This window comes from Gobio gobio (assembly GCF_949357685.1).
Source record: "Gobio gobio genome assembly, chromosome: 1".
NCBI classification, from domain to species: Eukaryota; Metazoa; Chordata; class Actinopteri; order Cypriniformes; family Gobionidae; genus Gobio; species Gobio gobio.
The window spans coordinates 54,748,954-54,761,317 of NC_137097.1; the positions used below are offsets into that span (position 1 = coordinate 54,748,954).

Consider the following 12,364-nt stretch of genomic DNA (forward strand, 5'->3'; position numbering starts at 1 on the left):
GTATTTACCATGATTCGACTGCATGTGTGAACAGTGCACCCTCTTGTGAAATGTGCCAAGAATTCACTTGTAAAACCATTATCATGTGCACTGAGCTTTGGGTGGAAAGACAGAGATATTAGTTAAATATTTGCGCATTTAAAATAAAATCTCTATTTTAACTTTTACTAACAAATGTCAAAGGTTAAAACATAGACCATCATTTTTTGAACATTGAATATAATCTGGAACTGAAATGATTTGTGTGGTGAGTGTCAATGTTGTTTTTGAACAAGGCAGTAATTGCTCTGTGTCACAGTGACTCTCTGGCGCAGTAATACACAGCTGTGTCCTCAGTCTGCATATTCTGTCCTTGTAGAGTCACTGTGCTGCTGGAAGAGTCTCTGGTAACTTGAAATCTACTTTTCAGTTTATCACTGTAATATGTGTTACCGCTACCACATATGTGTCCAACCCATTCCAGAGCTTTTCCTGCAGCCTGCCGTATGAAGCCAGTGCAGTAGCTGCTGTCAGTCACTGAATATCCAGAAACCTTACAGGACAGTGTCAAAACCTGACCAGGCCTTAAGGCCATAGAATCAGTCTGGGTCAGTTCCACACACTGGACACCTGGGAAAAATCATGATCTGACATGTCAGAGAGATGGAAACATTTGTATAACCATATATAAGAATTTTTTTTTTATTATGAATTATTTCTATGAAAACTATGAAGACTTACGAGAGACTGCTGCTAGCAGCAGACACAACCAGAGAGATGAGGAGACCATGGTTTGAGAAGTGCGAGAGCAAGCTGCTTCTTTTCCCTTTAATACTCAAACAAATAGGAGGAGAGAATATTTGCATACAGTTCTGTCAATATGTTCAAATGTTCTAGATTTTATTAATTTAAAAAGTTACAGTGAATATAGATCCAACTGTCATCAGAGCTAATGACCTCTGGATCTGTTAAAAGCAGTTTATTTATTCTCTGGAAATTATTTCATGTTTTTGGAAGAAAAATAAAGACAATAATTAACTATATGTTGATTCAAATTATACAAAAATGTGGTGTTCTTCAAATTTGATAACATTTAATAAAGTAAATTATCTAGCTTCCGGCCGATTGCCTTCTGTATTATTACGGAAAAAAGTGTTGTGCCTCTAGCAGTTCAAAATGCTTACGCTACGTCTGACGAGTGTAACTGGTGAGCAATGTCATCAGACGTAGCGTAAGCATTTTGAACTGCGAGACGCACAACACTTTTTCATTTTTCTTACACAAATGCATCTATTCTCTTCAACACGATCACATGAGAATGCGTATCAATAGTACGAGTGTGCAATGTCGTGGAATGTATACACCAAAATTAGTTTTGGCGTGCATATGGTACGCAGTTTTTTCGTGTGCATATGATATGCACTTTATGGCGTGATACGTACTTTAAAACTCATTTTGGCGTACACATTCCACGACATTGCACACTCGTATTATTTATACACATTTTCGTGTGATCGGGCTCAGCAGTTATATGACGAACAGATGCACTTTTATAGACTTCAAAAACAAAGCAACAATCACTGCCATTATAAAGCATGGATTAGCCAGGACTTTTTTTAATATAACTCCGATGTTATTCGCCTGAAAGAAGAATGTCATATACATATAGGATGACTTGAGGGTGAGTAAATTATGGGCTAATTTTCATTTTTGGGTGAACTAACCCTTTAAGTCATTCATTCAACCTATTCGTTCAAAAACACAGATTCATTCAGGAAGTAAACAGCACTATTGTGTGTTTAAAAGTGCTCAGAGACACGATGGATGATTCTATTGTGCCATTGTTTGGAAATATCTTCATTGAAGGAGTAAAAATAGGCAAAGTAAATGGCAATACTGTGTCTAAAATGTAAGATACTCAATATTAACTTAATGTTTATAAAAAGCAATATCACAATCGTGCATTTATTCTCAATAGGCCAACTGTGCTAAACAGCCCTCTTGCTTGTGTAGCCTAATATTGTTTCATGAACATGTTTGTTTCTGATGACCAAGGGAAGCTTACAATAGTGTTCCTGTGATTCTGATTCAGTAAAATGCAGTCATGAGCCTCTGCAGGTGAAATAATGGCCTAGACCAGAACATATGTATCAGAGCATAAGCATAATTTAAACACACAATAGGAGAAGGACTGTGTTGGAAACCAGTGACATTTAAAATTGCCCTTTTTTTTATTTCCACTTAGCATGAGCTTTTATAATTGAATATTTCTATGTGATGCAATGCAGCTGATAAGTCAATATTCATCATCTGTATGTGAATGAGGAAGTGTTTTTTATTGCTTTGACCCTGAAATCATTCACAGTGACTCTCTAGCACAGTAATACACAGCAGTGTCTTCAGTCTTGAGGCTGTTCATCTGTAGGTAGTTGACTGCTGGAGTCACTTCTGGACACTGTGAACCTTCCCTGGACTGACTGGGAATAGTAGATAGGAGTACTGGATGTGCTGATATACGCAATCCACTCCAGACCTTTTCCAGGGCTCTGTCTGATCTAATGTAGATAGAGACTGCTGAAAGTAAATCCAGTTCCAGTACATGTAAGTTTATGAGACTCTCCCGGTTTTTTAACCACTGTGTCCGACTGAGTGAATGTCTGACATTCAATACCTGTGGAAAAAGAAACAATATTAGGCTACATTTCATTGAGATGTTATAATGTCACATTGTTGCAGTCTTAATGATTATCCTTCAGTGACTTACATGGTAAAACTGCCAGTATTACAAATACAAGAAACATGGTGTATGTTAAGTTTAAACCAGAAAGAAAGACTTTGTTCCTAAAGTTTAGATGTCTGTAGATCACAAAGATGCACTGACACATTTAAAGTGGGAAGGTGATTTGCATATATTAAAATCAGAAAACGGATGAAAGACTGATGTATGTTTGGTCCAGATTTAGATTTGTATAGTTAATGTTTGAGATCTGTAAACAGACTATTTATTTTTCTATTATTGGAGATAAAAGTAATTTTTGTGAATTATTTTTATAAATAACACTACACTGAAAGTTTAAAACCGCTAAAAAACAATGTTAAAAATAAAATATGAGATAAGATCAATTCAAGTAATTCATTTCTGCCATCTATTGGTGTTTGGCCAATACTGCGACTCGCACAGAAAGATAAAGTGCTTCAGTTCACTGACTGACACAGATATGTGATGTTGAAACAGTGACACCGGTGAAAACAAGCTATCAATACAGAACTTTATTGACCAACAGGCAGAGCCATACAAATCTTTTAAACTTTTCTTTGAGTCCGTCTTATTGGCAATCTTAAAGAATGCAAAGCCAATATGACAGATGGTATTGACCTATTGAAATACTTAATCTGTCAATCTGTTGTTCTGTAAATCTGGTGTTATAAAACTTTTGAAGGAAAAAATGATGCATACGCTAATGTGAATATGATGATGTTTTTGTACAGGGAGGCTGTTGGCGTCTGTCACTGTGTATATTTGGCACAATAATACACAGCTGTGTCTTGAGCTTGCATATTCTTTCCTTGCAGTGTTATTGTGTTAGTGGACGTGTCTCTGGTGATGCTGAACTTGCTTTTCAGTGAATCCTTGTAGTATAAGTCTCCACCACCCCAGATCACTCCAATCCATTCCAGAGCTTTTCCTTCAGGCTGACGAATCCAGCCTGTAGCATAGTCAGTAACTGAATAAGAGACTTTACAGTTGATAGTTAGAGTGGCATCAGGACGGACAGTCTGAGACGCAGGCTGAGTGAGCTCATATGAATGAACACCTGTTGAAACAAATATTAATACAAAGTCATTCAATTTAATGACATTAACAATCTTCATCAAAATCTGCAACAAAAGTCTTCAAGGGTCTGAAATGATGCTCAGAAAAATAACTTACAGTTAACACTTGCTATTAGCAAGACTAAAACTGCAGAGAACATGGTGTTGTTTTCAAGACAGACTGAATGAAAAGGAGCAGTTCTTCCCTCCCTCTAGAGATCAGATGAACTGACTCATGTCCACTGTTTATATATGAAGCAAAACATTTACATATACATTTGTATTAGTTGTTGTTCTTACATATATTAGCTTTTCCTTTAGTTTAATGACATCAAAGTTGTAATGTTCAATAACAAATATTTGTAGAATATCAGTAAAATCATATTGAGTTGTTTTGACCTGGATACACATTTAGAATTGTATCTACTTAATCATAATTATTATGTTTCTACTCTATGCACACACAACAGATTAAGCACTTCAGTTCATTGGCTGGCTTAGATCTGTGGATGAGACCCTTAGTGCTGCTCAAACAGTGGCTGAATCCCACCTCTGAGACAACAAACACTGGGTCAGAACAAGCTCTTTCAAAACAGAACTTTACTGACCAACAGACTGGATTTTACAGTCATGGCCAGAAATATTGACTTTCTAATTAAACAAATAATGCTATATTTTTGTTATTGACAGTTTACAAATTATGTGTTTTATTTATTAGATCATTTTTGTTTTTCAAACTGATTCAGTGTACATCAAATTTGAATGTCATCAAATTAATATCAGCTGTGAATGATGAATATTATGATACGCTAATGTGAATATGATGATGTTTTTGTACAGAGAGGCTGTTGGCATCTTTCACTGTGATTCTGGCACAATAATACACAGCTGTGTCTTGAGCTTGCATATTCTTTCCTTGCAGTGTTATTGTGTTACTGGACGTGTCTCTGGTGATAATGAACTTGCTTTTCAGTGAATCCTTACAGGCTAAGCCTCCACCACTCCCAATCACTCCAATCCATTCCAGAGCTTTTCCTTCAGGCTGACGAATCCAGGCTGTGCCAGAGCTAGTAACTGAATAAGAGACTTTACAGTTGATAGTTAGAGTGGCATCAGGACGGACAGTCAGAGACGCAGGTTGAGTGAGCTCATATGAATGAACACCTGTATCAAATTAAATAACACCAGTTAGTAAAATAGCATGAAGATTAAAGACAGTTAAAATTATTTTTAGCAACAAAATTATCACACACAAAAGTAGACTAAACTTACAGGATATTACTGCCAGAAGCAGCACTAAAGATGAAGAGATCATGGTGTGTTTGAATGATCTGAAGCGATTCTTTCCTCCCTCTAGTGATCAGAGGAATGTATAAACTGACTCATGCCTGCTGTTTAAATATGCAACTGATGATTTACATACACATACAGAGTTACTGACCAACTCTACATGCTAAAAATATTTATGTTACGGTTCATTTATTGCTTTCATTAGAGAATTTTATGACATCAAGCTTTGTCAAGATGTTTTCTCTACTGGACATTTTAAATAATTTTATTCTCCATATACTTTAATTCCTTTTCAGGCATTGATATAACTAACATTGTAATATTAGAAAGCAACAACAGCAGTAGGTCAGTAAAGAGGACAGCGGGGCACAACCTAATACTTTCTGACTTTCTCAGTTTGTGTAAATCCAATTGGGGTTCAAAGTATTAATTTTTTTCCACAATAATTTCACACGTCTAGTATAATTATGTGGTCTTGTTTCATTAATACAGTGTATACTTTTTTCTTGATTTACCCCGAAAGAATGGAAGTGAAATGTGACAACATGTGGGGTATTGTAACATTTGAATGAGCATATGACAGCTTAAAATGTTATCTGATATAAAAAAAAAAGACAAGCTAAAATATTTTGTCAATTAAATACAATTATTAACCTTTTCATTTAAAATAATGGCATTTTTAAAATAATTTCAAAAACTAATTTTTGAGTTTTACAACAAACCCACCGCAAAACACAGCTATACAGCATAGTTCAAAACATAATAATAATTTCTGAACATTGACTCTCAATCATTATTCACCTTTTTCTCATAGTTTCTTAATAGAATTCATAAAAGTATAGAATATAATATTATATTTATAATAGGGGCTCATTGTAACGCAGTGTGACAACATGACCCACCTGCGTAACTGGGATTTAAACCCAGCTCGTGTCTTCTGCTGGTTAGATCAGCATTAAAGAATGATCTCAACTGTTAAATGATAGATTTCAGATTAAAATAATATCAGATTTGTCTAATTTTATATAAACACAAAAAAACAGAGATGAAAATTATATAAATAAAGGTTCAGTGAAATTTTGGCGCAATTTTCTCTATAGTGTCAATATAGCAACTAGTAAACTGTCAGGGTTCTGTCACTTCGGTCAAGTTTATTCATGGTTTTGTGACAGAGCCCTGACACTCCTGTACTGTTTGTCTTGTCTTCTGTGAGCACGCAGCTCTGAGCATGCTCGAGCTGCGTGCTCTTCTGTCCTTGTGTTTTGTGTGCGGGCGTGGTGTTCGGATCCCACTTCGGTGTAGTTTGGGTTTCAGTTTTGTGTTGGGATTCGGACATTCATGCTCCGCATGTTTGTTTTGTCTCGAGCGCACAGAATGAGAATTCGCTCGTTCTCGTGTGCTCTGTCTTGTCATGTGAGCGTGTGCTCTTCTGTCTGTGTGTTGTGTTCTGTGTAGCACACGGTTCATGTTTTCATCGGCCGTGTGCTTTCATGTTATGTTTTGTCTTATGTTGTGTAGCAAGTGGTTGGTGTTTTTCACTGGCTGCGTGCTTTCATGTTGTCAAGTTTTGTGTGAACATGCAGCTGATGAGTTTTCATTAGCTGCATGTTCATGTCACGTTTGGTGTGAGCACATGTCTTGTCAAGAGTTTCTTTGTGCCATGTGCTCATAGGCTTGTTCGACTTCACCCAGCGATGCGCAGACCGATCGGCGGCTGACTTGAAGCAGTGCATGCCGGTTAGAAATTTTGTCCGACTTGAGGCAGCACCGACGCCACGTGACAGTGACGTATGTCAACAAAGTGGCGCGAGAGCGATTCGAGAGCAGCCGGCTAACACAGCCGGTGCAGTTTCTCGAGAGCAGCTGCTCGAGGCTGCAAGGGCTCTGATGACGACACAGCCGTTCCACGATTGGCCAGATTCACCGCATGACAGCGATCACGTGTGTTTCGTGTTTATTCTAAAGTCTTCAGCTCCACTAATGCGCACAAATCTGTTTTTTATAACAGTAAAACCTCCTTTCATGTAGTCGCGATGTTATATTGTCATGTTTATCAAAATATAACTGATTAAAAACATAGACCCCACTTCATTGATAGTGTAGGCTTATATGTCGAACTTTATTCTTGTACAAACACACGCTGTATTAAGCAGTGCATAAAGTATTACATGACAATAATGTCTCTGAAACATCTGTGTATTGCCAAATATTGCATTTATTTCACTTCAGCTGATAAAGTGTGCAAACAGCGCGAGCGTCACTGCGGGAAGCAGAAAGTGTCCAACTTCACATCTGTATTTGCAACTCCTCCCCGCCTGCACGCGGCTACTCTCGCCGATCAGTTGCATCCAGCCGCAGCCGATGTCGAACACACCTCATGTCTATTGTCTAACCCCGCCCACCTTGTTTCCTGATTATTGGTTCATTTTCCCCACCTGTCTTCCCTCGTTACCCTCTTTTGTTTGTTCCCTATTTAATCTCCTTGTGTTTGCAGTTTAGTGCGGAATCGCCGTCTTATTTGCCAAGCCAAGCCAAGCCAAGCCAAGCCAAGCCAAGCCAAGCCAAGCCAAGCCAAGCCAAGCCAAGCCAAGCCAAGCCAAGCCAAGCCAAGCCAAGCCAAGCCAAGCCAAGCCAAGCCAAGCCAAGCCAAGCCAAGCCAAGCCAAGCCAAGCCAAGCCAAGCCGTTTAATTAGCAGTATTTAAATTCAAAAAATAAACCGTATGATCTTTTAAAAAATTATTTCACAGTCATGAGGGTCAAATTATTTGATTCTGATATAATTTGCTGAGAAGACCTAAAATAAGCATCTCCAGTTTGTACTGTCCATTTATGTTTAAGTGAGTAGATACTACTTTAACAAAATGTGTTTTAGTAGTTTCCCATATGCTTTATTATAGTTGTAGAGTTTAAACAAATCTTATGAAACATGCAAATTCACTTATTTTTTAGAGGCAATAACCAAACACCGGTGTTTCCTGAGGGGGAACGCATCAGTAAATGTGACTTATATATATATATATACTCTCTTGTCTCCATATATCTCTGTTGTTTCAAATATAGTAATTATATGTCTTTATTAGTCTCGTACCTTGCTAAGAGATAGATAAGAACACACATTTCTTTTCTTGTTTACTTTTTTACTATGCAGCCTTTGCTTGTTTTCTGGTCTTTACTCTATGCTGATATTTAAGGCCTTTCAGATTAATTTAATTTATCCTGGAATATACACTGAATGCCTTGAATTTGGTCACTGTACAGGCAATGAATATTTTCTTAAGTCATGTTGTGTTCAGTAAGTAGAAAAGCTGATGTCAGACACAGAAATACAACACATACTTTAGTAGTTTACAGATAGAAACATCAAGCGTGCACTATTAGCATTATACTATGTGCATTATAATAAGCATTATATATAGGTTAATGTAGTCAAGCTTTCATAGTCATGAGCTTCATGAGAATGGATCAATAAATAAACAATTCAGTGACGACCAGTGTTGGGGAAAGTTACTTTGAAAAGTAATGCATTACAATATTGCGTTACTTCAAAGTCATTTTTTGTGCAAATGTAAAGACCTCTTCCTACCAAAATTTAAATAATAGGCCTCAGGCTGAGGTAAAAATGTGCTGCCATTCTGGATAATGGAAGAATAGGACGCAGGAGAAAAAAGTTTTACCAATAAAAACAAAAATCTAGTAATTTTTGCTCATGGCTTAACTGAATCATCACAGGTCAGCAGCATGACATTGGTCAATAAAGGTAGATTAAATGCTTAAAAATATTAGTTTTATTTAACATTTATATATTTGAGGTTTGCATAGTACTCTGATTTTGCATTTGACTGATTTTATTAATTTTGAGGAGTACAGAATCTTCATTGTGCAAGTGAGATGAGTAAATGCTCACATTTAGTCTAGAACTACAATAACACATTTACACACAACACCTCTGCACTTACTCTCACTTTTCTCAACATGGGGACAGGAGAGCTGTCAGTCAAATAAATGTGAAAAAGTAACTTGCGTTACTTTTTTGAAAAAGTAACGCAGATATTTTGTTGTAAATTTGAAAAGTAATGCGTTAATTTACTAGTTACTTGAAAAAGTAATATTATTACGTAACTCAAGTTACTTGTAATGCGTTACCCCCAACACTGGTGACGACAGTATCAGCAATTATATCTATTCCAGACTGCCTGAAGATATACTTATTGGCCACTATTTATATAATCGATAAAAGGAGACTTCACTATCATGAATGTGTTAGAAGTAGAAAGGGAGATCTAGAGAATCCTCAGATTGTATTTACCGTGATTTTACTGCATGTGTGAACAGTGCACCCTCTTGTGAAATGTGCCAAGAATTAACTTGTAAAACAAATATCATGTGCACTGAGCTTTGGGTGGAAAGACAGAGATATGAATGAAATATTTGCGCATTTAAAATAAAAATATCTCCATTTTAACTTTTACTAACAAATGTCAAAGGTTAAAACATAGACCATAATTTTTTGAACATTGAATATAATCTGGAACTGAAATGATTTGTGTGGTGAGTGTCAATGTTGTTTTTGAACAAGGCAGTAATTGCTCTGTGTCACAGTGACTCTCTGGCGCAGTAATACACAGCTGTGTCCTCAGTCTGCATATTCTGTCCTTGTAGAGTCACTGTGCTGCTGGAAGAGTCTCTGGTAACTTGAAATCTACTTTTCAGTTTATCACTGTAATATGTTACCGCTACCACCAGGGGCGGTTCTAGACCCTTTTTAGGGGCCCCCCTGTCTGTCATGCCAGCCCCCCTAAAACTATCAACTATCATGTTATCAAAATTTATTGAAAGTGGGAATCACAGAATCAACACCGGCCGCCACATATTGCGTGTCGTTATTCAAAACACGCAGCGTATTCGTTCAGCTGCATATCCTTTCCCTGCTCTCCCTCCGTCTCTCTGTCACTCATGCGCGTCTCTCGCTCTCAAATTGCCAAACCTGCTTTTGATATGAAACAAAGTCTAAGCTTTTAGAATTTTAAAACGAAATTCAAACAATAAATAGCGTTTTGGCGCTAATGTGGCATAACAGTTAAAGGAGCTGTATGTAGGACTGTGGCCAAAACTGGTACTGCAATCCCTTTCAAGGGATCCCCTCTCCCCCTCCCCCTGACTCGAGGTTGCCAGCTAGGCTGCAGGATCCAGCAGGAACGCAGGCTGCTACGAGGAGCTTTCAATGGCAAGTGACGAGTCGTACACAGTAAGTTTTTTTTTCTTTCTGTTAATTATGTTTATGCTTCAAGAGCGATGTTTTGTGAAGTAATTATGAATCGCAAAAATTTACTAATGGCGATTAGCCAAATATAATCGTAAATATGAACGATCGTATGTGACAGTACATTCCCACATGAAAAAATACTATAGTAAAATTACAGCAAAGCTAAATAACATTAGCAATGGTCATACAGGTCCACTTGCAGCATGTTTTGTCCACTATATATGCGAAGAACGAATGAGGAATATTTTTTACCGAGGTAACGTTAGGCTACTGTCTCAAATACGTTTTCACTGCCATAATAGGCGTGCTAATATTGTTTTCCTCAGCGTCCCAGCATAATGACAGAGAAACGGGCTCTGATAATGCATGACTAATGTTAGCAATGACGACTCGCCGTTTTTATTTACCAAACAATTCCTTAACGATACCTTTTCAATTCAATGACCCACCTCCATCTGCGCTAACCTAACGTTACTTTGCATGAACATGCATAACTTTGTTCGACTGTCATGAATATTTGAAAATGTCCATTTACATTAAGTACAAGTTAGCCAAACATAGATGAACCTTACCTGTCCAGGAGAAAATTAGCAACGTTGGCATCAGTCTTCAAATTATTCTCCTTTTCAGCCGTCTCCATCTTTCAAAGACATCTCTTATACAAATCCTTGTTTTATTTCGGACACTGTCACAACGTTTTTCTGATTCATAACGAGGTCGTTTAGGTTTCGTAAAGTTAGACATTGTTTATCCAAAAAGTTTGTAGCTGCAGCTGTGGTAACTAGAGCAGAGCTGGCAACCCGAATGCAGAAACACTACTGACTTCGTGATTGGTAGATAGGTGGAGGGTGGGGCTTCAGGCCAAAACACAACATGACAACATCAACATCAGTTCATTACAAAAACTTCATTTTTAAAATGACAATATCTTGGCCGGGCAACCGTTGTCAGTGATATAAGTATTTGAAATTAACATGATTTCTTAATGTCTAGTGACATATCAGGGCCATTTTATGATTCATTGAAATACATTTCTTACATACAGTTCCTTTAAAGCCAGAGGCGTTGAAAAAAAGTTGCGACAGGCTTTCATCTCGCTGCGGCGCGCGCGGTCACGTGGTTCATCGAGCTCTCAATACTTCTAGCGCCGTGTCAATACCTGGTCTATACCAATACATTTGAATGGCGTAAGCGGATACAACAGCTTCACTATACAGGTATTTGCAGCAATTTTTGGTAAACAGTACAGCATAGAGTGCATTGATTATTACGTCAACCACATTTAAAGTATAATTGTATTATGGAGAGTGATGGAGATGCAATAATGTTAATGTTTTTCTTGTATTTAGCCCTCAGGTATTCCTTATTAATTGGTCACACTCATACTCATTGGTGGTTAAATGTGACCATACACTCTAAAAAAAAGGCTCGTAATCATAGGGGAACCTTTTTTAGTGCTATATAGCACCAATTTTGGTGCTTCAGTGGTTCTTCAGCGGTTCTTCAGAGGTGCTATATAGCACCTTAGTCAAAGAACCGGTGAAGAACCTCTGAAGAACCTCTGAAGAACCACTGAAGAACCACTGAAGAACCACTGAAGCACCAAAATTGGTGCTATATAGCACTAAAAAAGGTTCCCCTATGATTACGAGCCAAGAACCATTTTTGATGCAATATAGAACCTTTTTTTTTTTAGAGTGTACACCTTAACTATCTTTCAATTAAAATAAATGTCCTATTTTTTTTTTTTATAATATTTATTGAATATTTTGAAGAGATCTTTTGGTACTAAATAGGCCTACTATTTGTGCAATAATTATGGTCCATTAATGACCATTTAATTAATTAAAATATTTTTCTTCTAATATTTTTCTTATTTACATTACAATTAGTGTAATTAAGGTTAAAATAGAGAATTCCAATGCAAAGAGGCAAATTATGTGTCATTTTGTGGCTGGAAAAATAATACATTTAATTTGTAATGCCATGGTTTACCCACCTAGGTGCCTGTATGGCTC

General features: G+C 37.1%; 1 protein-coding gene across 24 annotated transcripts in view; it reads right to left on the reverse strand.

Moving 5' to 3' along the window:
• ighd (immunoglobulin heavy constant delta) overlaps positions 1–12,364 on the reverse strand; it is a 784,237-nt gene that overhangs the window by 654,201 nt on the left and 117,672 nt on the right. Inside the window, exons 1-2 of one of the 24 annotated variants that reach the window (XM_079830395.1) lie at positions 721–783; positions 297–609 (exon numbers count right to left, since the gene is read on the reverse strand). The exons of the other annotated variants lie outside the window; for them this stretch is intronic. The gene's annotated coding sequence lies outside the window, so the exon portion shown is untranslated. Of the gene's footprint in view, positions 1–296; positions 610–720; positions 784–12,364 lie in introns of those variants that run through there. 24 annotated transcript variants of the gene reach the window in all.